The sequence below is a fragment of the Euleptes europaea genome, chromosome 18, assembly GCF_029931775.1.
Source record: "Euleptes europaea isolate rEulEur1 chromosome 18, rEulEur1.hap1, whole genome shotgun sequence".
Taxonomy (NCBI): domain Eukaryota; kingdom Metazoa; phylum Chordata; class Lepidosauria; order Squamata; family Sphaerodactylidae; genus Euleptes; species Euleptes europaea.
The window spans coordinates 33,255,394-33,279,779 of NC_079329.1; positions in this window are offsets into that span (position 1 = coordinate 33,255,394).

The window sequence follows — 24,386 nt, forward strand, 5'->3', positions numbered from 1 at the left end:
TGGAGGAAAATTGCTTCCTGACCACAAAGTGACAATCGGCATTTCCCTGGGCATGTAAGAAAGGGCCACGAGGGCCATGCACTGACACAACCCTTCCTTCCCTCCCTCTCATGATCTGCCTATGTTTACAGAATCAGCATTACTGACAGATGGCCATCTAGCCTCTGCTTAAAAACCTCCAAAGGAGAGCCCACCACCTCCCGAGGAAGCTTCTCTTCTTCCCTCTTTTGCTTGATGTTGAGCCTGATGAAGTGTCCGTTAGCATGATTTCCTATTTTTTTTATTGTACCAGCCTGCTATGTTAGATGTGTCCCACCCACCCCTCCATTTTGCGCAACAAGGAATTTGGCTGCTCTTAGTAGCAACACTACCAGTTCCCTTCAAATTGGGGGGGGGGATAGTTTTATTGTCCAAAGCACCCAAAATTACTGCTTTGGGCTTCGGTGGAACAGAATTGCCTGTTATTTTATGGATAAAATGATATCCATCCAATCTCCTTTTTAAAAGGGCTCTGCTGGTGGTTGCCCCGTGGCACAAGCTTTGTAGGTTCATTATGCATCCTATGAAGCACACCCTTTTGCCTGTTATGATTCTCTAACAGCCCGTCAGTTTCATTCTCGTGCAGGGGGGGCGGGTGGGGAGAAGGAGAATGATCTCTCCTCTTTTTCTAACAGTTTTATCATGTCCTTAATGGCTAATTCACACTCTGCCCTAATAGGGTTGTCAGCTCCAGGCTGGGAAATACCTGAAGATTTTGGGGGTAGAGCCTGAGGAAGGTGAGGTTTGGGGAGGGACTTCAGTGGGGTATAATGCCATAGTGTCCAAAGTGGCCGTTTTCTCCAGTGATCTCTGTCACCTGGAGATCAGTTGTAATCCCAGGAGATCCCCATCCACTACCTGGAGGCTAGCAACCCTATGCCTTAACTCACCCCCCTTTGTAATCTTGCCCTTTAAACAGGATCGCCACTTCTCTGAACAAGTTGGGTGTGACTCATCAAAATCATATTTCAATCAATGCTGTTCGTCTTGAAGGTGCCAGGGGACTTGGCTTCACAGTTGCGCTCAACCCTCGATCCACTGCCCCGCAGCCCTACTCTGCAACACTATCACTGAATGCTCTCCCACCCCAGCCCCAAGTTTGTTTAAAGCAGAAAAGAGCAAGAGTCCAGTAGCACCTGAAAGATTAACAAAAGTTCTGGCAGGGGATGAGTTTGTGTGAGCCACAGGTCACTTCTTTGGATACCCTGCCAGAAATTTTGTTAGTCTTTAAGGTGCTACTACTGGACTCTTGCTCTTTTCTACTGCTATTGACAGACTAACACAGCTCCCCATCCTGTTTTTTAAAGGACATCAAAGCAGAGCTCCAGCCAAAGCAACTGCCTTGAGGGTGCATGCAAGTGGTAGACTTCAGGTTCGACAAGAAACTCCTGTTTTGGGGGGCACCCCATGACTCCTGTCCGCTGGACACCTATTTGCTGGGCGTAGGGTTGCCAGCTCCAGGTTGGGAAATGCCAGGAGATTTTTGGGGTGGAGCCTGAGGAGGGTGGGGTTTTGGGGAGGGGCGTCAATGCCATAGAGTCCAATTGCCAAAGTGGCCATTTTCTCCAGGGGAACTGATTTCCATCGGCTGGAGATCCGTTGGAATTACGGTTGTCAACCTCTAGGTACTAGCTGGCGATCTCCCGCTATTACAACTGATCACCGCTTTGGCCATTGGACTCTATGGCACTGAAGTCCCTCTCCTCCCCAAACCCCGCCCTCCTCAGGTTCCGCCCCCAAAACCTCCCTCCAGTAGCGAAGATGGCCCTGGCAACCCTAGCTGTAATAGCAGGGGATCTCCTCCACCTAGTACAGGGGTGGGGAACCTTTTTTCTGCCAAGGGCCATTTGGATATTTATAACATCATTCGCTGGCCGCACATTCTGCCCCTGCCCCTTTTAAAACCTCCATTGTTGCCGCTTCCACCCCAGCCCTCTTGTAATGCAGAGGAAATACATTTCTCCACAGCCCAGGTGGGAAAGGGTTAACATAGTTTCTTGGGCAGTCCCAGCAGCTCCATAGCTAATGACTCTTCTGCAAGGGGGAAAGAAGGTTCCTTTTCTCGGCAAAACAAACTCACATCTGCCTTGAATAGAGGTGATTCCTCGCCGCGGAAGGGGGCGGATCGCAAGTCTTAGATCCTTGTGAGCTAGAGATCTGCCAGGACCATATTATAACCTGGCAGCTCTCTAGCTCACAAGGATCTAAGACTTGCGATCCGCCCCCTCCCGCGGCGAGGAATAGCCTCTAGGTTATAATATTGATTTGGAAATATGGGAAAACTTATGGAAGAGGGAATATAAATTTACAATTACTAATGAAATAAGAGAAAAATTATACAAGATGTTTTATAGATGGTACATAACCCCGGTACTGTTAAGCAAAATGAAGAAAGATAATATGGCTTTATGTTGGAAGTGTGGAACTGAAAAAGGCACGTTTATGCATGCATGGTGGTTTTGTAAAAAAGAAAAAAAAAGAGATTTTGGAAATTAATATTAAATGAAACTAATAATTTGATTAATGTAAAAGTAAAAAAAGATCCTGCTTTTTGTTTATTGGGAATTCCCAAAGACAATATGGATAGATGTGATAGAGTTATATGTCAATATAGCTTTGCGGCAGCAAGAATTATAATAGCAAAAAACTGGAAGCAAATAAATAAACCTTCAATCAAGGACTGGAGAGAGAAAATGTGGATGTATATGCGGATGGCCAAACTTACCGATTCTTTACATGGTAAAGATATGGAAGAGTTTAAAAAAACATGGCTAAAGGCCATTGCATTTTGGGATAAACTGGCGAAAATGAATTTTACAAGTATAGTTAATGAATTATAAACAAAATGTAATGTTTTTTATAGTAATAATAGTATAAGATAATTTTAAATACTGTCAAAACACTTCTCCGGAAGTCTATTGGTGGTGGGACACACTGTTAAGGTGGGTGGTGAGTATTAGAGCACTGTGTATTTTATAATTCATATGGTATGGGGTAATTTTGAGTGATGTATGTGCTCTTTTTGTATTTTTGTATTTTTTATGTTATTGTTTTCTTTGTTTTGTTTTTTCTTATTATAAAAATAATAAAAATTTAAATAAAAAAGAGATCTGCCAGGACCCACGAAGGGCCAGACCAAAGGATTTCGCGGGCCTTATACGGCCCCCGGGCCTGAAGTTCCCCACCCCTGACCTAGTACCTGGAAGTTGGCAGCCCGAACCGGTTGCCACGTTGTTAAGACTGGAGGAGTCGGGCTCGTGTCCTGAAGCGGGGCTGAGGCGCACAACTCCCCTCCCCTCCCCTCCTCTGGGTGCCAGGGACCACCACCCAACTCTCCCCTCCCGGGAAGCCCCGCTGCTTCAGCCTGGGTCCTCTCGCCCCAAAGGCACCCAAACGCCTCGAGGCTTCCACTGATATGTCTGTCTTATTGTATCAATACCCGATAACAATAAAACAGTAGGAGGTTGAAGATTCAAAGCAGTTTGGTTTATTGGCCAATACACAAACGCCTGGTGAAAATTGCCCAAAGCACAGGACAATTCACACCCACATCAAAGGATTGCAAGCACCAATATAGAGTTCGATAATGGGTGGTTACAGAGGCGTAATACACACGTAAGAACCCAATGCCCAATACTCGGGACCCCCAAATTAGCATAACCTATTACAGAATCGAAGGTGGTGATAAAGTGATGATCTCGTGTTCACTAATGAGCAAAAAGACTTTACAGTGTCAGGCTCTGCTCTGTTTGATCCTAAGTTACGGCCTTCTTATCTCGGACCTTGATTTCTGCCAAGGCTCTAACTATGGAAGTTCCTAGCTGGTTTTTATCCGTGGAAAACCAGCTTATGAGAGCATATGAAGATCGTCTATAGCCTCTAATTAACTTCTAACTAGAGGGTAAAACGTGGCCTCTTTAGGTTTGGGGCCTGCTAACATCTACGAGTGCTTGGTGTGACTTTATAATAGAGGCCAAGTCTTATATGCGGAGTCTGGCATGTTCACAAGTGCAGGTTATGCTGTACTGATTACAAAGAACAGATTTCCAATCAAAGAAGATTGATTACAAAGAACAGATTTCCAATCAAAGAATATTGATTGCAAAGAACAGATTTCCAATCAAAGAATATTGATTGCAAAGAACAGATTTCCAATCAAAGAATATTGATTACAAAGAATAATTTCCAATCAAAGAATACTGATTGCAAAGAATAGATTTCCAATCAAAGAATATTGATTGCAAAGAACAGATTTCCAATCAAAGAATATTGATTACAAAGAATAATTTCCAATCAAAGAATACTGATTGCAAAGAATAGATTTCCAATCAAAGAATACTGATTGCAAAGAATAATTTCCAATCAAAGAATATTGATTACAAAGAATAATTTCCAATCAAAGAATACTGATTGCAAAGAATAATTTCCAATCAAAGAATATTGATTACAAAGAACAGATTTCCAATCAAAGAATATTGATTGCAAAGAACAGATTTCCAATCAAAGAAGATTGATTACAAAGAACAGATTTCCAATCAAAGAAGATTGATTACAAAGAACAGATTTCCAATCAAAGAAGATTGATTACAAAGAACAGATTTCCAATCAAAGAAGATTGATTACAAAGAACAGATTTCCAATCAAAGAATACTGATTGCAAAGAACAGATTTCCAATCAAAGAATACTGATTACAAAGAACAATCAAAGAATATTGATTACAAAGGACAGATTTCCAATCCGAGAATACATTTCCCATAGCATCTAACGACCGAGGCATTTCACCACCGGCCCGGCCCGGCCGCCCCTCCCCGCGCTCATCGACGCCGCTTTGGGGAGGGGGAGGGGGGGTGCTGGCGCGGCGGCGACTCCCCCTCCCCAGCCGAGGCGGCGCGCCTGCGCGTCCCCGAGGGGAGACGGGCGAGCGGCGTCGCCAGGCGCGCTCTGCCCCGGCCGGACCCCCGCCCAGCTGAGCGGCGCCTGGCCAGGTAAGGGGGCGCGGGGAGGGGGACTGCCGCCCCTGCTCCACCCTGCGGCGGAGGGGGGCGTCGAGGCAGGCGGGCGCGCGTGGGCGGGCTGGCGCGCGGGCTGCGGGCGGACTTGGGCTGGACCCCCGTGCCCGGCGGAGACGGGGCTGGCCGGCCGGACTCCGGAGTCGGTCCGCTGGCCGGACTCCGGAGTCGGTCCACTTGCCCTTCCCGCCCCGCTCGCCCCCCATGCTGTTTCTCCGAGGCCGAAGGAGACCCATCGGTATAGCTCATCTGTTGCAAGCAGACAGGATCCCTCGCGGCGGGATGCGCTGGGCGGGCAGCCCCGGAGCGCCGGGCGGGCGTCGGAGCGGCGCCTCGGAGGGGAAAGGGCTTCCCCGCCCGGGCCAGGGGGTCGCGCCGCTCCCCGTCCCCGGCGATGGCAGGGCTGGATGTGGCCCGGAGGGTCGGGTGCCGGCCCGCGTGCCGGGAGCTCATGGTCGCTAATGAGGACGTTGCGCCTTTCCTTTGGTTCCCAACCTTTTTTGGACCAGGGACCACTAGGACTTTTCTGTTTGGTGCAGGGACCCCAAGGTTCAAAATAAAAATTCCGGGAATTTGAAAAGAAACTTTAATCAGAACTGTTAGTTAAACATTAAGCTTAGAATAATATTTGAATATATCTTTTTATAATAGAGAACTTTTAATTGAAAATATTAATTTATTATGGGTTTAGAACTTTGTTTCGCGGACCTTGATTTAGTTCTCGCGGACCCCTGGGGGTCCACAGACCCCCGGTTGGGAACCTGAGCATATCTCTAGTGTTGGAGGGATATAAGGACTGAAACAAATCTTGCCACTGACAATGTAGCCTTGGGGTCCCTGTCACTTAGTAAAAAAAAAGGCATTATGCCAATCACAGAGGCGTTGGATTTGTATATTAAAAGGGGGGAAATATAGTGCGATGGAAGTTCCTCGTAGAAGCGGCATTCCCAAAGGGCTCATGAGTGGATAGAGCCAGAAGAGCAAGGGCCGGTCCTGCCTGGGTAGGGGATATTCAGAATTCTGCCCTGCGTTACCATCCAAGGGTTAGCATTCAATCTAGCCAAGCAAAAAAGTGAAGCTCCTTGATCCATTCCTTGGCTTGGCTTCCTGTCTTGAAAAACTCCAGATCCTTGATCCATTGATCTTGAGCAGCATATGTCTAGCGTTGGAGGGATATAAGGATTGAAACAAATCTTGCCACTGACAATGTAGCCTTGGGGTCCCTGTCGCTTAGTAAAAAAAGGCATTATGTCAGTCACAGAGGCGTTGGATTTGTATATTAAAAGGGGGGAGATCCAGTGCGGTGGAAGTTCCTCATAGAAGCGGCATTCCCAAAGGGCATGGGCTAATGAGTCGATAGAGCCAGAAGAGCAAGGGCCGGTCCTGCCTGGGTAGGGGATATTCAGAATTCTGCCCTGCGTTACCATCCAAGGGTTAGCATTCAATCTAGCCAAGCAAAAAAGTGAAGCTCCTTGATCCATTCCTTGGCTTGGCTTCCTGTCTTGAAAAACTCCAGATCCTTGATCCATTGATCTTGAGCAGCATATGTCTAGCGTTGGAGGGATATAAGGATTGAAACAAATCTTGCCACTGACAATGTAGCCTTGGGGTCCCTGTCGCTTAGTAAAAAAAGGCATTATGTCAGTCACAGAGGCGTTGGATTTGTATATTAAAAGGGGGGAGATCCAGTGCGGTGGAAGTTCCTCATAGAAGCGGCATTCCCAAAGGGCATGGGCTAATGAGTCGATAGAGCCAGAAGAGCAAGGGCCGGTCCTGCCTGGGTAGGGGATATTCAGAATTCTGCCTTGCGTTACCATCGAAGGGTTAGCATTCAATCTAGCCAAGCAAAAAGCTCTACAGAGACGAGGAGTTGTCAGATAACATGTCGTTGGAACTCGGGTTTCCAGCTCCAAATTGCAAGCTTGGGTTTCCTGCTCCTAAATATGTGAAAATCAAGTTTGCCTACCATGTAGGATTTAAGAGCATATCGCTGCGTGGTAGTCAAACACCCCCCCCCCCATCTTTTGTTTTTGTTTTGTTTTTAGATATTTTGTGTGTGTTAAGTGCCATCAAGTCGCTTCCGACTCACGGCGACCCTATGAATGAAAGTCCTCCAAAATGTCCTATCTTTGACAGCCTTGCTCAGATCTAAGCCTTGCTTAGATATTTTAAAAGATTGTTTTAAAAGATTTTTTTTCTTTATTTAAAATATTTAAATAAGAACTTACTTTCGGGACAGATTGACATTTTGCTGTCCTTCGTACTGTAGCAGAACCTGGTCGTCTCCTTTGAAGGCATACGAAAAAAGCTCAAAGGCTCAGACCACGTAAGGTGTTTTTGGGACATGACTGTGTAAAGACTGAGAAGATTTAAATGAGCATACCAGTGTTCTGACTTGGACCCAGTCTAAACTCCTCCTCTGCCTTGAAACTTGCTGAGTAATAAGAGCCGGTCTTTCTTTTTCTGCCTAACCTACCTTGTGTGGTTGGCGTAAGGATAAAGTGATGGAGTTTGTTTGTTTGTTTGTTTGGCCATCAAGTCACATCCGACTTATGGCGATTCCGTAGGGTTTTCAAGGCAGGAGACATTCAGAGGTGGTTTGCCGTTACCTGCCTCTGCATAGGGCCCCTGGTATTCTTTGGTGGTCTTCCATCCACTTACTAACCAGGGCTGATCTTGCTTAGTTTCGGAGATCTAATGAGATAGGGCTAGCCTGGGAGATCCAGGTCAGGGCAAAGTGACAGAGTAAAGAATGACATATGCTTCTTTGGGGAAGGGCAGAAAGAAATGTGATAGATAGGAGTCTGTCTGCAAAGGCATGCATGTTTCTCCACTTCTCTGCAGTTTTTAACGGATGCTTGAGGCAGGAGTGCACAAGCTTTTGAGTTAAACAAAACTCTTCATCTGTCAGTCAGAATGGCAGGTCATATCTCATATTGTAATAATCTCTGTTGGTATGTACACAGTTTTTTGGGGTTTAAGTAAGGGGCTGGCGTGGAATCAGGCAAGTCTGTTGTCCCAGTTTCTTTTGCAGTGCATGAAACACAAGCTTTTGAGTTATGCAGGTTCTCAGTCAGGTAGTAGCTATCCAGAACTCTTCATCAGTCTGAAGGTTTCTGTGTACATCAAAAGCTTTCCATAGTTTTGTGTCAACAGAAGCTGGATCCGTAACATAGATTTCCAAGAAGGCAAGGCTACGCTACATGAGCAGCTCTGTATAACATATAACGCTGCACATTTGTGCAATTACAACAATTAAGGAAGAGGTTTTGGCTGGTTCATGTTAGCACTGCAGAGCTCTTTGCTAGGTGAGTAATTTTGGCATGACGGTACCTTTTATATTAGTTCCTGTCAGCATTGAAATATGCATGCTTTGGTACTCAGGAGGCCATTCATGAAGTTGCTGAAGAATCCTGTGTGACTGGCACCTCTCTGTACCTTTCAACCAGTGAAACTGAGTGTATAGTTTTACACAAGTTTTCATTTCAGATGGCAAGATCACCAGAAAGCCAGAATAGGTGGGGGCCCTTATTGGCTTGGATGCTGCTCTGGGGAGCCTGGATCTTCAGGGGTGGATTTTCAGAGTTGGGGTGTGTGTGCTGTGACAGGGATTAGTGCATGAACAGGTCTTTGGATCTTGCTCAGTCCTTCTTTATGAGACCAACTTCTGCTGCTAGGAAAGCAACCAAGCTTTTGAGTTGATGAGTTGGAGCCTTCCTGAGGTTGACAGGAAGGGTTCTGCACAACAACTCCCTGAAGAAGCACCCAGTGTAACTCATAAGCTTACATTCATCCTAAATGACTTCTTATCGGCCGACCGCTTGGATTATGGAGCCAATGTGGCAACATGGAGTCTTTGCCTCAACAGTACGTTGTAAATAATTTGAAGAAGCACCTGCCCCCAAATAAGGGTTCATCAGACTGATGGAAATTGTCTTCTTCTCCTCCTGCTTTCTATATTTGGGTCACATCTTGCAGTTGGGATATCATTACCCTCCTTTGTTCTCTATGCATTATTGGAAGGGGCTTAGGGAATGCCTGTTCTTTCAAGGGAGCATGCGTGGTGGACTGGATTTGTGCAATAAGCATTCTGGTGCAGATAGAGATCGCTGCACACCAAAGATTTGACACATTTATTAACCTTCCAGAAGACCTTGTCCTTGGTTGGGAACAAAGGAGGCCTACGCGAAGGAGCTCTTCCCCTTAGAAATGTCCCTTCTTACTTTAGGAACATCTCATGATTGCAAACTGTTGCAAAAATAGTCCCTTTTCTGCAGAGGGAAGGACCAAAACACCCCATCTGCTCCTCTGCAAACATTTGGGTATCCTCCTGTACAGGGAATCCATTATTGGAGATCTACAAAATCAGCTGACCTCTAGGCCAATGATTTCTGAATTTATAGTTGCTGAGGCATACTTTTTTCAGAGTTTAAAACTGGTGGTATGCTTGTCTTGGGGAAGGGCTGTAGCTCAGTGGTAGAGCATCTGCTTGGCATGCAGAAGGTCCCAGGTTAAATCCCCAGCATCTCCAGTTAAAGGGACTAGGCAGGTAGGTGATGTGAGAGACCTCTGCGTGAGACCCTGGAGAGCTGCTGCCGGTCTGAGTAGACAATACTGACTTTGATGGACCAAGGGTCTGATTCAGTATAAGGCAGCTTCATGTGTTCATGTGTACTGCTAAGAAGTCTTATTTCTAGTATATGGTTATACTTTATTCATTTATTTAGATATTTACACCAACTTGTCTTCCAAATGAGAACCCCAAAGTTGCTTAGGGGAGGGGCTGTGGCTCAGTGGTAGGGCATCTGCTTGGCATGCAGAAGGCCCCAGGTTCAGTCCCAGGCATCTCCATTTAAAAGGGCTAGGCAAGTAGGTGATGTGAAAGACCTCCACCTGAGATCCTGGAGAGCCACTGCTGTTCTGAATAGACAATACTGACTTCGATGGACCAAGGGTCTGATTCAGCATAAGGCAGCTTTGTGTGCTCATGTGCGTACAACATTGTTCTCCCCTCCTCTATTTTATCCTCACAACAACCCTGCGAGGTAAGTTAGGCTGAGCGAGACCAACTGGCCCACTGACACCCAGTGAGCTTCCGTGGCAAAGTAGGGTTTTGAACCTGGGTCTCCCAGACCCTAATCCAGTAGTGTAACCACGACACCATGCAGGCTTTACTTTAGACTCCCATGATTTCAGCAGAGCCCACCTGATGTGATTCTGTGTGAGTTCCTACCCAGATGGGAAGGAGACCAGTCCAGAGTGGTGACTCTTGTAAGAAACTGCAGGCAGGCATGCTTGAAGTCTTTTCACTGGGAATAGCTGGAGGATCTGATCACACCTGATGTAGGAACATGGCAGAGTCACCTGCCCCAGCAGAGGACGTTTGGAAGGCTAAAACAGAGAATTGCACGGAAGTCAGTTTTCTGGTTTTGTGAGGGTTTTTTGCGCGTTTGGTTTATTGTTCTTGCTACACTTGCATGTCCTGGGACACAGTTGTCCCGCAAACTGCTGCTGTAGGCAACAGGCTGCTTGGTAGATGAAAACCGCTGTATGGAGCTTCCAAGATACAATTTCTCACCATTACTATGACCATGTTTACCTTACTTCTGTCATCTGGAGCATGATGTTTTCATTATATCACTGGTGATTGTCCATCTTCCCATTCCAGCATCCTATTTATAGAGTAACACTTTGATATTTTTAAGTTGCACGGTGTTGGAGCAAGAAGGCAGGAGAATGTTGCCTCCCTCCAGCATCCACAGCCAGTGTTCCTGATTTGCTTCATGATCCGCTTAAAACAGAACTGTGGGTAACTTTCCCCCCCACACCCATCTGTATAGCTCATTTGTTGCAAGCAAACAGTATGCCACAAGGGAACCGCCATCCCAAATAAGCACCATGATGCATCAGCTTGCCTAACAACTGCCAGAGTGGTGAGTGCCAGCGTGGTGTAGTGGTTAAGAGCAGTAGACTCTAATCTAGTGAACCAGGTTTGATTCCCCGCTCCTCCATGTGAAACCTGCTGGGTGACCTTGGACTAGCCACAATTCTCCAAACTCTCTCCACCCCACCTACCTCACAAGGTGTCTGTTGTGGGAAGAGGAAGGGAAGGTGATTGTAAGCCGGTTTGAGTCTCATTTAAAAGGTAGAGAAAACTGGGGTATAAAAACCAACTCTTCTTCTTCAATTCCTCCTCCCCCCCCCCCCAAGACTTAAGGGTTGCTAGACTGGTCTTCTTACTTTAACCAGCTGTCACCTCTTGGATCCTGGCCTGTTCTAGTTCAGCCCACCCCTGTTGTAGACTATCTTTTTGGAATCCTGCTTCTTGTACTAATCAAGACATATATTTTGGGGAACTGGGGAAGAAGCAAGTATCTCCCTAACAGTGCAATCTTATGAACACTTTCCTTGGAGTTAGCCCCACTGAATAGACCCAAGTTGGATTCTGACTTGCTTAGGGTTGCCCTCTTAATCACAGGTGGCACATCCATGAACAGATGAAGCTGCCTTATACGGAATCAGATGGTCGGTCCATCAGTACTGTCTACTCAAAGGGTGTCAGGTGGAGGTCTTTTACATCAAGCAGTTGTAAGGTAAGCTGATGCATCAGGGTGCTTATTTGGGATGGCTCTTCCCTTGTGGTGTACTGTTTGCCTGCAACAACTGAAAGCCAGCATGGTGTAGTGGTTAAGAGGGGTGGACTCTAATCTGGAGAACCGGGTTTGATTCCCTGCTCCTCCACATGAGCGGCTGACTCTAATCTAGTGAACTGGGTTTCCCCACTCCTCCACATGAAGCCTCCTGGGTGACCTAGGGCCAGTCACAGGTCTCTCTGAACTCTCTCAGCCCCACCTGCCTCACAAGGTGTCTGTTGTGGGGAGCGGAAGGGAAGGAGATTGTAAGCCGGTTTGATTCTCCTTAAAAAAGATAAAGTGGGTATATAAAAACCAACTCCTCTTCTTGTTATTCTTCATAAATCACCTTCTACCTGATCCTTTTAACTGGAAATGCTGGGGATTGAACCTTGGAGCTTCTGGATGCAGCTCCTCCCTATACAGGGATGGGGGTATCTGACCAGCTACTGCTACCCAAAGTGGCTACACTTCTGAATCTAGATATTGGCAATAGTTTTGTGATGAAAATGGGCTATCCACTCTCAGACTCATGTAATATAGAACTGGAACAAACTTTCACGATCTTTCAGATTTTCTGAACAAAACTTCAGACTGATTGTTCTTAGCTGGAGCATTTGTTCTTGAAGTTTGCCATTGATTTTTAAAATTTTATTACCCCTCCTCCATTTTAATCTTTGTATAATTTTAAGGCAATAATAATAGAATCATAGAGTTGGAAGGTACCACCAGGGTCATCTAGTCCAACCTCCTGCACAATGCAGGAAATTAACAACTACCTCCCCCCACATCCCCAGTTACCCCAACCCTCCCCCCACCATGCAGGATCCCACAATCAAAGCACTCCTGACAGATGGCCATCTAGCCTCTGCTTAAAGACCTCCAAAGATGGGGACTCCACCACCCTCCGAGGCAGCACATTCCACCGTCGAACAGCCCTCACCGTCAGAAAGTTCTTCTTAATGTTTAGGTGGAATCGCTTTTCTATTAGTTTAAATCCATTACTCCGTGTCCTAGTCTCTGGAGCAACAGAGAACAAGCTAGTTCCCTCATCAACATCCCTTCAAATATTTAAACATGGCTATCATGTCTCCCCTCAACCTTCTCTTCTCTAAACTAAACAAACCCACCTCCCTAAGTCTGTCCTCATAGGGCATGGATTCCAGACCTTTGACCATTCTGGTCGCCCTCCTCTGGACACGCTCCAACTTGTCAACATCCTTCTTAAATTGTGGAGCCCAAAACTGGACACAGTATTCCAAGTGAGGTCTGACCAATGCAGAATACAGTGGTAGTATTACTTCCCTTGATCTAGACACAATACTCCTATTGATGCAGCCCAGAATTACATTGGCCTTCTTAGCCGCCATATCACACTGTTGACTCATGTTCAACAGTTTAGTCACCTTTCCACCTCTTCGGTATTTTGTTAAAATTGCACCAATAATTAGGGGAATGTTGGGGGGGTAAAATTAAGAGAATATACATTTCTGCAGGCAGCTATCAATTAAAAGTTGGATACTCCCCCCTCCCCCATTCACTTACAGCCCAATACATACTTTTAAAAAATGCACAAGCCCAGGTGAACACCGAGTCAGATTTTGAAAACAGAGCAATATTTTAGTTCCACAGAACAAAAGAAGTTTATTGGAAAAAGCATAGAAACATAGAGCTGGAAGGGATCTCAGGGGTCATCTAGTCCAGACCTATGCACAATGCAGGAAATTCACAACTGCCTCCTCCCCGCTCCCCCAGTGACCCCTGCTCCATGCTCAGAGGAAGGCAAAAAACCTCCAGGATCCCTGGCCAATTTGGCCTGGAGGAAAATTCCCTCCTGACCCCACTGTGGCAATCGGCATTACCCTAGGCATGTAAGAAAGGGCCACGCGAGCCAAGCACTGGCTCACCCCTTCCTGCCCTCCCTCTCATGATCTGCCTAAGTTCACAGAATCAGCTTTGCTTCCAGATGGCCATCTAGCCTCTGCTTAAAAACCTCCAGGGAAGGAGAGCCCACCACCTCCCAAGGAAGCCTGTTCCACCGAGGAACCGCTCTGTCAGGAAGTTCTTCCTAATGTTTAGCCGAAAATTCTTGATTTAATTTCAACCCGTTGATTCTGGTCCGACCTTCTGGGGCAACAGGAAACAACTCCGCTCCATCCTGTATATCAGGGCTGGGGAACCTTTTTTCAGGCAAGGGCCATTTGGATATTTATAACATCATTCGCGGGCCATACAAAATTATCAACTTAAAAATTAGCCTGCTATATTTGGTCAAACATTTAGCCAAGAGGCACAGCCAGAGATGGCTCCGAGTGTCTGCCACATAGAACGACTCGCTTTTGAGTGGATTGCCAGTCTTCGATCCTTCTGAGCTAGAGATCTGCCAGGACCCACGAAGGGCCAGACCAAATGATTTTGCGGGCCTTATACGGCCCCCGGGCCTGACGTTCCCCACCCCTGCTGTATATGAAAGCCCTTCAAATACTTGGCTATCCTATCACCTCTCAGTCATCTCCTCTCCAGGCTAAACTCCTTCAAATCTTCGCCATAGGACTTAGTCTCCAGACCCCTCATTGTCTTCGTTGCCCTCTTCCGGACATGTTCCAGCTTGTCTACAAACTGTGGTTTAAGCCCAGATTCCGTAACTCAGGAGGCTAGCTGTGATTCTTTTGTGTTGCGGGACATTCCTACATCTTTGGGTGCATATGGACACTTTTTAGCTGCATGGGGAGGGGGAATATTATCTCTCCCCCCACCCCGCCAATCCAAGCATCAATGCTGCCAATCTGCCGCACTGGTGAAATATTGCCTCCATTTGGATCTGCAATAGGCTTCTTGTTTGATGCTCATGCGAGTGCAAAACTGCTGTCTAACGTGGCCTGCTTTGGGGTCTGGGAAGTAAACATGCCCATGGCAAATTAAGCTTTGTGATTAGAAGTGGCAAGCCAAGGGAGATAATCCGCAAACAGAAGATACTGGCTAGCCCTTTTTATCTTCAGATACATTATTCAATTAATTTAGCTACTTGGATGATGGGTAAAAGTTCATGTTGGTGGTGAATTTAAATCCACTTTAAAACGGAGGGTAGCAGCCTGTAGAGGGGGGCTGTGGGTGCGTATGTATGCTAGAGGCCTTTTCCGTGGATCCAAAGTGGATCTGGAGGCAACAGAATGAGTGTAGATTTTTCAGAGTCCCCGCTTATATAATAAAAGCTGTGTTTCCATTCCTACAAGTTTCATTCCCAGTTATGCAAACTGTGCATGAAAACTAAGATGGCGCACGGGTTAAAGAGTTTTGGTAAAGAGCAGCCACACCAGAGAGGTGGGGCTTCTTTCATCTGAGATGTAAAGTCTCTTCTTTCATATAGGTGTGAGTGGAGGGGCCAGGACACATGGCTGAGGATCAGGGCCTGAGGCGGTGACTCTTGTAGGGGAAGCCGAGGCAGCAAAGGCGTAGTGCGTAGGGGTGTCTGTGGAGAGTGAGTTCTGCCATTTGCAAGTATAAGGGGCAGGAGTGTTGTCAAAGCTTGTCAATAATGCAGCTGAATACAGAGATGTGGAAGCCCGTCTGGGGAGGGCAGTCAGTGGTGGGCAGCCCATTCCTGAAGTGGGGGGTGGATCCTCAGTGGCTGGGAGCAGCGCAACCACGCTGCCTCCTCAGAGGCTTCCTGGGCACCGCTGAGAGTTAAAATGGGGAAAATGCCCCTATTGAAAACAGCGAGGCTGCGATACCAAAAAAGGTGTCATAGTCCTGCAGCCACAAGGAGCTTTCCCAGGCTGGAAGGGGCTAGGAAGCTGACCAAAGTCAGCTCCGCCTCTGGGAACGCCCTGGGACCACCACCACCACCACCACCACCCAGACTCCGGCGGCGCTGTTCTCTTCTGGGATTTAGTTCCTCGAGTCGCTGTGCTGGCGGGGGAGCCCCACGCAGCTCCAAAGAACCCAGATGCCGACGGGAATGCCCTCCGTGCCAGCGTAAGTGCCCCTTACACCGTGATAAGTGGGCACTTACTCTGGCGCGGGGTCACACCACCTCCAAACGACTTCCCCCTCCCCCCGGAATGTGTTCTTAGTCGTAGAACATCTGCTGGGCATGCAGAAGGTTCTAGGTTCTTCAAACCCCATCACATCCAGTTAAAAGGATCAGGAAGATGTGGAAGACCTCCACCCGAGATCCCGGAGAGCCACTGCCGGTCAGAGTAGACAGTTCTGACCTTGATAGACCAAAGGTCTGAATTGAAGTGCATTCCTAAGGAGAGTTACTCTCCTTAGGAATGCACTGTTGGTCTCAGGCAGCTTCTGGTATACTTGCGTTGACATCCGAGCATGAGATTTGGATGGCCTTGGAACATGATTACAAGCAAGGGATTTGTGGTCCTCAAGGACTCCTCCTCCGACAGGAACCAGCTGTGAGATGCAGCAGCCAAGAGTTCCAGCCGGATGGTCCCTTTTCCCTACTGACAAACGAAAGATGCTGAGATGATCACAGAGAGAGAGGGGGACAAATGTATTTATTTACAGAAATAAGTACTTGCAGGTGCATTTTTGTTTCTTTTAATAGAACCGGATGAGTTGTCTCTTTAGAAGCCGATGCTTGAATGGCTGGAGCAAAGCAGTGGTTGTGGTGTGTGTGTGTGTGTGTGTGTTAAGTGCCGTCAAGTCGCTTCCAACTCCTGGCGACCCTATGAATCAGTGTCGTCCAAAAACGTCCTCTCATTAACAGCCTTGCTCAGGTCTTGCAAACGGAGGACGTGGTTGTGGGTGGTAAAAGCTGAGAATCAGGCTGTTCAGTTTGTTTGCGCACTGCCAGAGCCCGTAGCGAGTCTCCCTGGACTGTCCGCAAGGGGTTGGGATTTTTCCTTTCCTGGAATTTTTTGTCCCCACCCTTCCTTAAAACTTCTCAGTTTTATCCTTACACTAGCCGTATGCTCAAAACAAGCCATTCCCTGCAGCCGGCTTTCAGCAGTGCACAATCCATGCATTGAGATCTTGGACAGAGCATGCCTTTCAAGTTGCCGGCTTGCACTTGAGTACATTTTTGAAAGTTTGCGTGCACTTGAGTACATTTTTGAAAGTTTGCGTGATATAAAATCACAGTTGAAGGAGCTCATAGTGCATGCTCCCCCCCTCTCTCTCTCTCTCGCACACACACACTATAACTGCATTTGAAATGTCTGCCTGCTTTAACTGTACAAAACAGACTTTCAAGAAGGTACAACTGTGTGGTGGAGCCCAGCTGCTCCTGCCTGTCAATTCAGCACTGACTGAAGCACATGAAGACCCTTCCTTCTTCTGCTGAGCTTCTATAGAAGCGATTGCACTCACTTTACGCCCCCACCCGCCCGCCCCAAGAATGATCCCTGGGCTGTCAAGGAAATGCTATTGGTACAGAACAAGCACCGTGCCCTAAATGCCTGTTTTAAGAAGCCTATTGGATGTACAAAGCATGTGATCTGTGTCATGTACAAAGCATGTGCTCTGGGCCATGCTTCTGAACAACAGCTTCAAAACGTATTTGAAGCATGGCACAGAGCACATGCTTTGTACATGACACAGAAGCATGGAAGCATGGCAGAAGCATGGCACAGAGCACATGCTTTGTACATGACACAGAAGCATGGAAGCATGGCAGAAGCATGGCACAGAGCACATGCTTTGTGTGCTCAAGGCCCCTGGTTCAGTCACCTCCAGTTAAGGAATCTCAGTTTGAAAGTGTGGAGAAAAGCCTTTCGCTGCCTCACACCTTGAGGAAGACGAAGAGTTGGTTTTTATATGCCAACTTTCTCTGCCATTTAAGGAAGAATCAAACCGGCTTGCAGTCACCTTCCCTTCCCCTCCCCACAACACACACCCTGTGAGATAGGTGAGGATGAGAGACTGTGACTAGCCCAAGGTCACCCTGCTGGCTTCATGTGGAGGAGTGGGGAATCAAACCCAGTTCTCCAGATTAGCGTCCACCGCTCCAAACCACCGCTCTTTACCACTACACCACGCTGGCTCCCCAAAAAGTCTGCCTTGGCGTAAAGCAGCTTCATGTGTTCAGAGAGAATCGAAGGCCAGAACAGGCCCCAAATCCCCTGAATCTTACAAAGAGACATGTATTTGCCCCCACACACCAAGGACTGTTTCTCACAAGGCAGCTCCTGAATCCACAACTCAGGCCATTTATTCATGGAAGGTTTTGCATGGGATTTGCCACTCTTTAGATGCACTTTTCCCCCATTCATATTCTCAAAACTCAACAATAAGCCCCCATGCAGAGTTTTGAGAATTCAGATGGGGGAAATGTGCATCTAGAGAGTGGCAAATCCAAGGCAAAGAAGCTGGAGAAGGAGTTAATTTGCCACAGTAGCAGAAGGATGAGCCAGTTAGCAAGATGCTGCTTTCTCTGTGACGGATTTGTGGGAGGGCGATGAAGCCAGCATGGTGTAGTGGTTAAGAGCGGTGGTTTGGAGCGGTAGACTCTGATCTGGAGAACTGGGTCTCTGAGTGGTGGAGGCTAGTTTGGTGAACTGGATTTGTTTCCCCACTCCTACACACGAAGCCAGCTGGGTGACCTTGGGCTAGTCACAGCTCTCTCAGCCCCACCCACCTCACAAGGTGTCTGTTGTGGGGTAGGGAAGGTGATTGTAAGCCAGATTGATTCTTCCTTAAGTGGTGGAGAAAGTTGGCATATAAAAACCAACTCCTCCTCCTCTTCTTCTTCTTCCCCCCTGAGTCCCACCCCCTTTTTGACCATCAGCAGGGTTTCAATCCCTTGGCAGGTGCTAGGAAAAAGATACCCTTGTGCAAATGGCTGTGGGCATACCAAACTTGGGATATGAAGCCCATCCCTTAAGAGCAGCCACCAGATTGTATACCAAGCAGCGCATGCAGAAAAGTCCAGATTTCAACCAGGACTGAAGGGATGAGGGGAATTCCAGCAACAACAGATGAATGTCCAACTCAACACAAATTCGCAAGGTTTCACCATCCGTACATTGAACCAGGGTTCCTCCTTCCCTTAAGCTAGGCACGTATCTGTGCCTGCAGAATACAATCTGTATTTAATTATTTATCATTTAATCAAACCGGCTTACAACCTCCTTCCCTTCATCTCCAGCCACACCTTGTGAGGTAGGTGGGGCTGAGAGAGTTCGGAGAGGGCTGTGACTATTCCAAGGTCACCCAGCTGGCTTCATGTGGAAGAGCAGGGAATCAAACCTGGTTCTCCAGATTAGAGCCCACCGCTCTTAACCTCTGCACCACGCTGACTCAGATTGTGCATGGGGGTGGGAGCTGAGGCCTCCCTCTGCTTGCCGTTTCTCTTTCTTGGACCCAGCCCTCCCCCACCCCCAATGCTTTTCTCTCAGCCTGGCTCACTTCCAGGATTGGAGTTCAGCTGGAAAAGAAACGATGTTCAGAGAGAAGGAAGTGCCTTTTGGGAAGATCTTACCAGTGGCCTCTCTGTTCCAGCAGGACTCTTCCTAAATGGGATTTATTGACAGCAAAACCCCATTTACTCTGGGCTCCTGCCCTGCCCCACCTCTTTCCTTCCACATGGGGAAGATTCCCTGCTGTGGACCCATCACTTATTTGAAAGCAGAGGCATTTGCAACGGAGCCTCCGCATGGAGACGTTCCCCATGCTTTGCTTCCATTTGCCTTCATGTCAGTCGTTTCCACCACCCCTTGCCACTGGAGTCCTTTGTGCTGTTTGCTTGTTTTTTTTAAAAATGGGAATGCTGCAATGAGATACTACTGCTGATTCCTTTTTAGGTTGCTAAAAGCCTACTGATGTGGGAGAGGGCAGCTGGGCATGGGGTGAAATGGGGAGAAAATAATACCAGATGTGGACAGGGAGGTTGGAGATTCTGCAGCATCCCATCCCCATACCATTACCAAAATCTGCTTGGAATATGAAATTCCTGGAAACATTGCCCAAAGCAAGTTTAGGGAAATATACTGTGTTGAAAGTCTAGGAGGTGGAGGAATGCATAACATGATCATGGGAGTGGAGGAATGCATAGCATGGTGCAGTGGTCAAGAGTGGCGGAGTCTAATCTGGAGAACCGAGTAAGTCACTATGAGACTCCTTAAAGGCAGAGAAAAACAGGGTATAAGAATCAACTTCTTCTAAAATTTAAATGATGCCAGTTCGTTCTATCAGCAGAAATTTAGTCTGGATCCAACTCAAAGGTTTGGCATGGCCAGGCAGGAGTTGTGTGTTGCTGTCCCTGAAGTTGTGTGTTGCTGTCCCTGAAGTGTGTTGCTGTCCCTGTCCCCATCTGGAGTGGCAATTTTCTATCCAGGAGTTCCACCTGCTCCTGGAAATGGAGACTCATTTGAACCCAAAATGACCAGGCAAGGACATAAGGTCAGAAGGTTTGGGATATTCATAAAAAGATTAAAAACTAAAGCCTCATAAAGGTATTTCAACCACCATACATGAACAATACAATTTGGTAGCATGCATAGCTCATCCTTTTTGGTTCCTGGCCTGTTTTTTTGGGTTGGATTTGGTTCCTTTCATCCTTGTTTGGGATATTCATGCCGGACCTGGCCAGTCTGGAGGATTCATACTGTTGGATCAATTGGGCGTGGGGAGGTGTCTCCGTTGTCTACCTTCAGTCCTTTCTGTACCTGAACAGGCCTCCAAGGCCTGGCTACACACACAGTCCAATTTAGGACATAGTCTCTCCTTCTCTCCCCGCCCCCTCACTTGAGGGTAATGTTGTTGCTTTGGTTTATGTAATACCTTTTTCACCCACTCTTCCTCCAAGGAGCCTGGGTTGGTGTACCTGGCTCTCCTCTCCATTTTATCCTCACAACAGCCCTGTGAGGTAGGTTAGGCTGAAAAGGAATGACTAGCCCAAGGTTACCTAGTGAGTGTCATGTGAGCAGGAGGCTGAACCTGGCTCTCCTTGGTTCTAATCCAGCACTCTAACTCCGCAGTCCCCATCGCGTTGCCTGTGGATGCCAGGGTACCCGCCGATACCTTTTCCTAACATGTTTTTAGGAAGTGGGAGCACCAGGTACGCCTTGTGCCCAGCAAGGCTTCTGACTAACACTAACTTTGTGTTATAGCTTTATGTAGCCCAGTGGTTCCCAACCTTTTTTCGACCAGGGACCACTAGGACTTTTTTGTTCGGTGCAGGGACCCCAAGGTTCAAAATCAAAATTCCGAGAATTTGAAAATAAACTTTAATCATAGCTGTTAGTTAAACATTAAACTTAGAATAATATTTGATTATATATTTTTCTAATAGAGAACTTTTAATTGAAAATATTAATTTATTATGGGTTTATAACTTTGTTTCGCGGACCTTAATTTAGTTCTCGCGGAGCCCTGGGGGTCCGTGGACCCCCAGTTGGGAACCAGTGATGTAGCCAAATTGGGTTCTGTAGCAGCATGATATATTGCTCACTATTTGATCCCTGATTGGCTAGGATTAAGCAGTGAGGGGGATGGAATAGCATTGGAAGAGCTGAAGAAAAGGGGGACATCCTGGCTGCAAACAGCCTTCAACCTTCCCTGATAGGAAAAAATAACTTCTGGGTCCTTTATTAAGGGCAGTTCCTATTCTTTGCCTCCTACTGCAAAGTTTTCACAAGAGATGATTTGGCTTAGCCATATCGTTTGCGGAGATTCTTGTGGTGCCACATGGCGTTTCTCAGCTCAGTGAACACACATGCACAAGAAGCTGCCTTATACTGAATCAGACCAGTGGTCCATCAAGGTGAGTATTGTCTAAGACTGGCAGCAGCTCCCCAGGGTCTCAGGCTGAGGTCTTTCGCATCACCTGCTACCTGATCCTTTTGACTGGAGATGCAGGGGATTGAACCTGGGACCTTCTGCATGCCAAGCAGATGCTCTGCCACTGAGCCACAGGAGGGCACCAGAAGCTCTCTGTATTTTGATATGGCCTGTGGATGTTTTATGCTTCTTATAAGAAGAAGAGTTGGTTTTTATATGTCGACTTTCATGTGGAGGAGTGGGGAATCAAACCCGGTTCTCCAGATTAGACTCCGCCACTCCTAACCACTACACCATGCTGGCTCTCCCAACCTAAATAACCCAAATCCCTCCAGTTTTCTAGTGGTTTTTGCAAAGGTGTCTTTGAAAATAGTCCCGCAGGTCTACAGCAGGCTGCTGCTGGGCTTTCAGCGTGGGAAATATAAATGCCATATTGCCATGTTTGAGGGTCTGTTTCCCCACTGCAATATTATACAAGACCTTCAACAACCAGGTGTCTATTTAATGTTGGTTCTTTGCCAAGATTTCTTATTTGTGGATATCCTACTGCCCGGTTGTGGCAGGCAACTGCCCGCCAATCAACTGGGCTACCTGCTGACCAGCTGATGGTCAGCAGGTGGAAGCTGGAAGGGGAGAGCGAGCCCCGCCCCCCATGCACACGTGCTGACGCACACGTGCAAATCACTCCCCCCAGCCCCACCCAATAAAAACTCTCGCTGGTGGGAAGAGGGGACCTGGCAACCCTATTTGTGGAGTTGGCATCCTGGAAAAAAGCAGTTATGACAATTAAACCCTGTTTAAGAGAGCCCTGTGGCACAGAGTGGTAAGCTGCAATACTGCAGTCAAAAGCTCAGCTCACAACCTGAGTTTGATCCCAGTGGAAGTCAGTTTCAGGTAGCAGGCTCAAGGTTGACTCAGCCTGCCATCCTTCTGAGGTGGGTAAAATGAGTACCCAGCTTGCTGGGGATAAAGTGTAGACAACAGGGGAAAGCATTGGCACACCACCCCGTAAGCACAGTCTGCCTAATAAACGTCGGGATGTGACTTCGCCCCATGGGTCAGTAATATCTTGTTTAAGAAAAAAAGAAGGCAAGAATAGAACAGAAAACTAACACTGTCAGGCACCTTCTATCGACTGTTCCAAGGGACTTCTTAGCAATCTGTTTCGTTCGGTAGGTGGTGGTTGTTAATAATAATATTGCATTTGTGGGACTGTGGAATTCACGGTTTGAAATGGAGGCTTGTTTTTCTTGCTAAATGTTTTATTGGCCTGTGGTTTGTGATCGGTTAAAGGTTGCTGGTAGGGAAAGCTAAAATAAGCCCACCTTTTTGATCAGGGCTGAGACCTGAAGGAGCCTGGGTTTTTGAAGTTTTAATTTGACTCCGGGATGACGATTTCGTTGCGCAGCCACAAGCCCTAGGAAATAAAGACCTCCTTTGGTGTTCGACCCTGGGCACCAGAGTTCCTGGAGAATGTTGACATGCTGGGAAGGTCTTGGAAGAGAGCTGCGAAGCTGATCTCGGTTCCAGAAGGGGAAACCTTGTGAGGAAAGGCTGAAGGGTACGTTTATCGTGCTTAAGAAACGTGGAAGGAAACTGCTGACAGTTAATTGTTTGAAAGGATATCACGTAGAAAGTTGGGGAGCTGTGATTGAGACGAACCGCCGAGCGGAAAGGTGAGAAATCAGTGGTCTTAGACAGCATGAAAGCAAGGTTTTGGGGGTGGTTTTCACAAGTGTTGCTTCCGGGAGTTTTGTATTTTCCCTCATGTGTAATGATAATGTGCACATTCAGTTTGATCATTTTTCTCCTCTGGCGCATGTTGCTACCCTCACGGGGAAAATGCTGAGAGGTGCTTTCAAGAGTTCTTTGAAAATGCCCTGAATGTTGAAGTGAAGGGTTGAAGTACACGTTAAAATGAAATGTGCAATTGGATCTCTCAGTGCGTGCTTGTGTGCTGTTTTTTAAAAAAGCAGCTATGGGTGGCTCTAGTTTATAGGTTGTGTGTGTTAAGTGCTGTCAAGTTGCTTCCGACTCATGGTGACCCTATGAATCGGCCTCCAAAAGGTCCTGTCTTTAACAGCCTTGCTCAGATCTTGCAAACTGAGGGCCGTGGCTTCCTTTATAGCAGTGGTTCCCAACCTTTTTCGAGTCGCGACCCCCTTTTACAATTGCCAAGTAACCTGCGACCCCCACCACATTTGCATAAGCCATAAAATGACATTTTCAATAGGATAAAGAAAACTCATTAAAATAGATTTTTCAGAATACAATTCCAACGTAATATTTAATTAACTAATTTCATTAAATAATTAATTAATATTTAATGCTATGGTTGTGCTTGCATCTGGTAACCAGCTTCAAAATTCATGGCGGAGTGTTTGTTAAAGCCAACCTCATGTCATCCTCAGCATTTAGTCTGTTTCTTGCCTTGGTTTTGATATGAAGAAGCGTTGAAAATCCACTCTCGCAGAGATATGTAGAGGCAAATGGAATTAAAACTTTGGTCACTGAGATTGAGAGGTATTACTACCCCAGAGAAAGATGATGATCCAACTCTTTGGAACAGGTAGTGCTTCAGAAGATCACAGGAGGCATCCTCTGCCTCCACACAGAGTGCCCATTTGGAAGCAGATAGCTCTGTAGCAAGAGGACCCCAGGCTTGGAACTGCCTGACATTTTGTGATCCCCCTTCCCCTATAACAGCCATTTTATAGTTGGGACAGCCTCCTATGGCACCTACTTCATGATTGGCCTTGCCAGTTTATGATGGCACCTACTACTCTTTTTCAAAACTGACTCACCAACAGCAGGGACCCCTTAACTGTCTCCTTTTAGCCGTGTTGGTCCACAGAAGGGCAAACCAGCTGAGTACTTGAAAGTTACCCAATTTAGACCCACTAAAGTCAGAAGAATAATCCAGTCCAATCTCCTCTGCCCTCCAATAGATTTCATTGGATCTCAAAATTA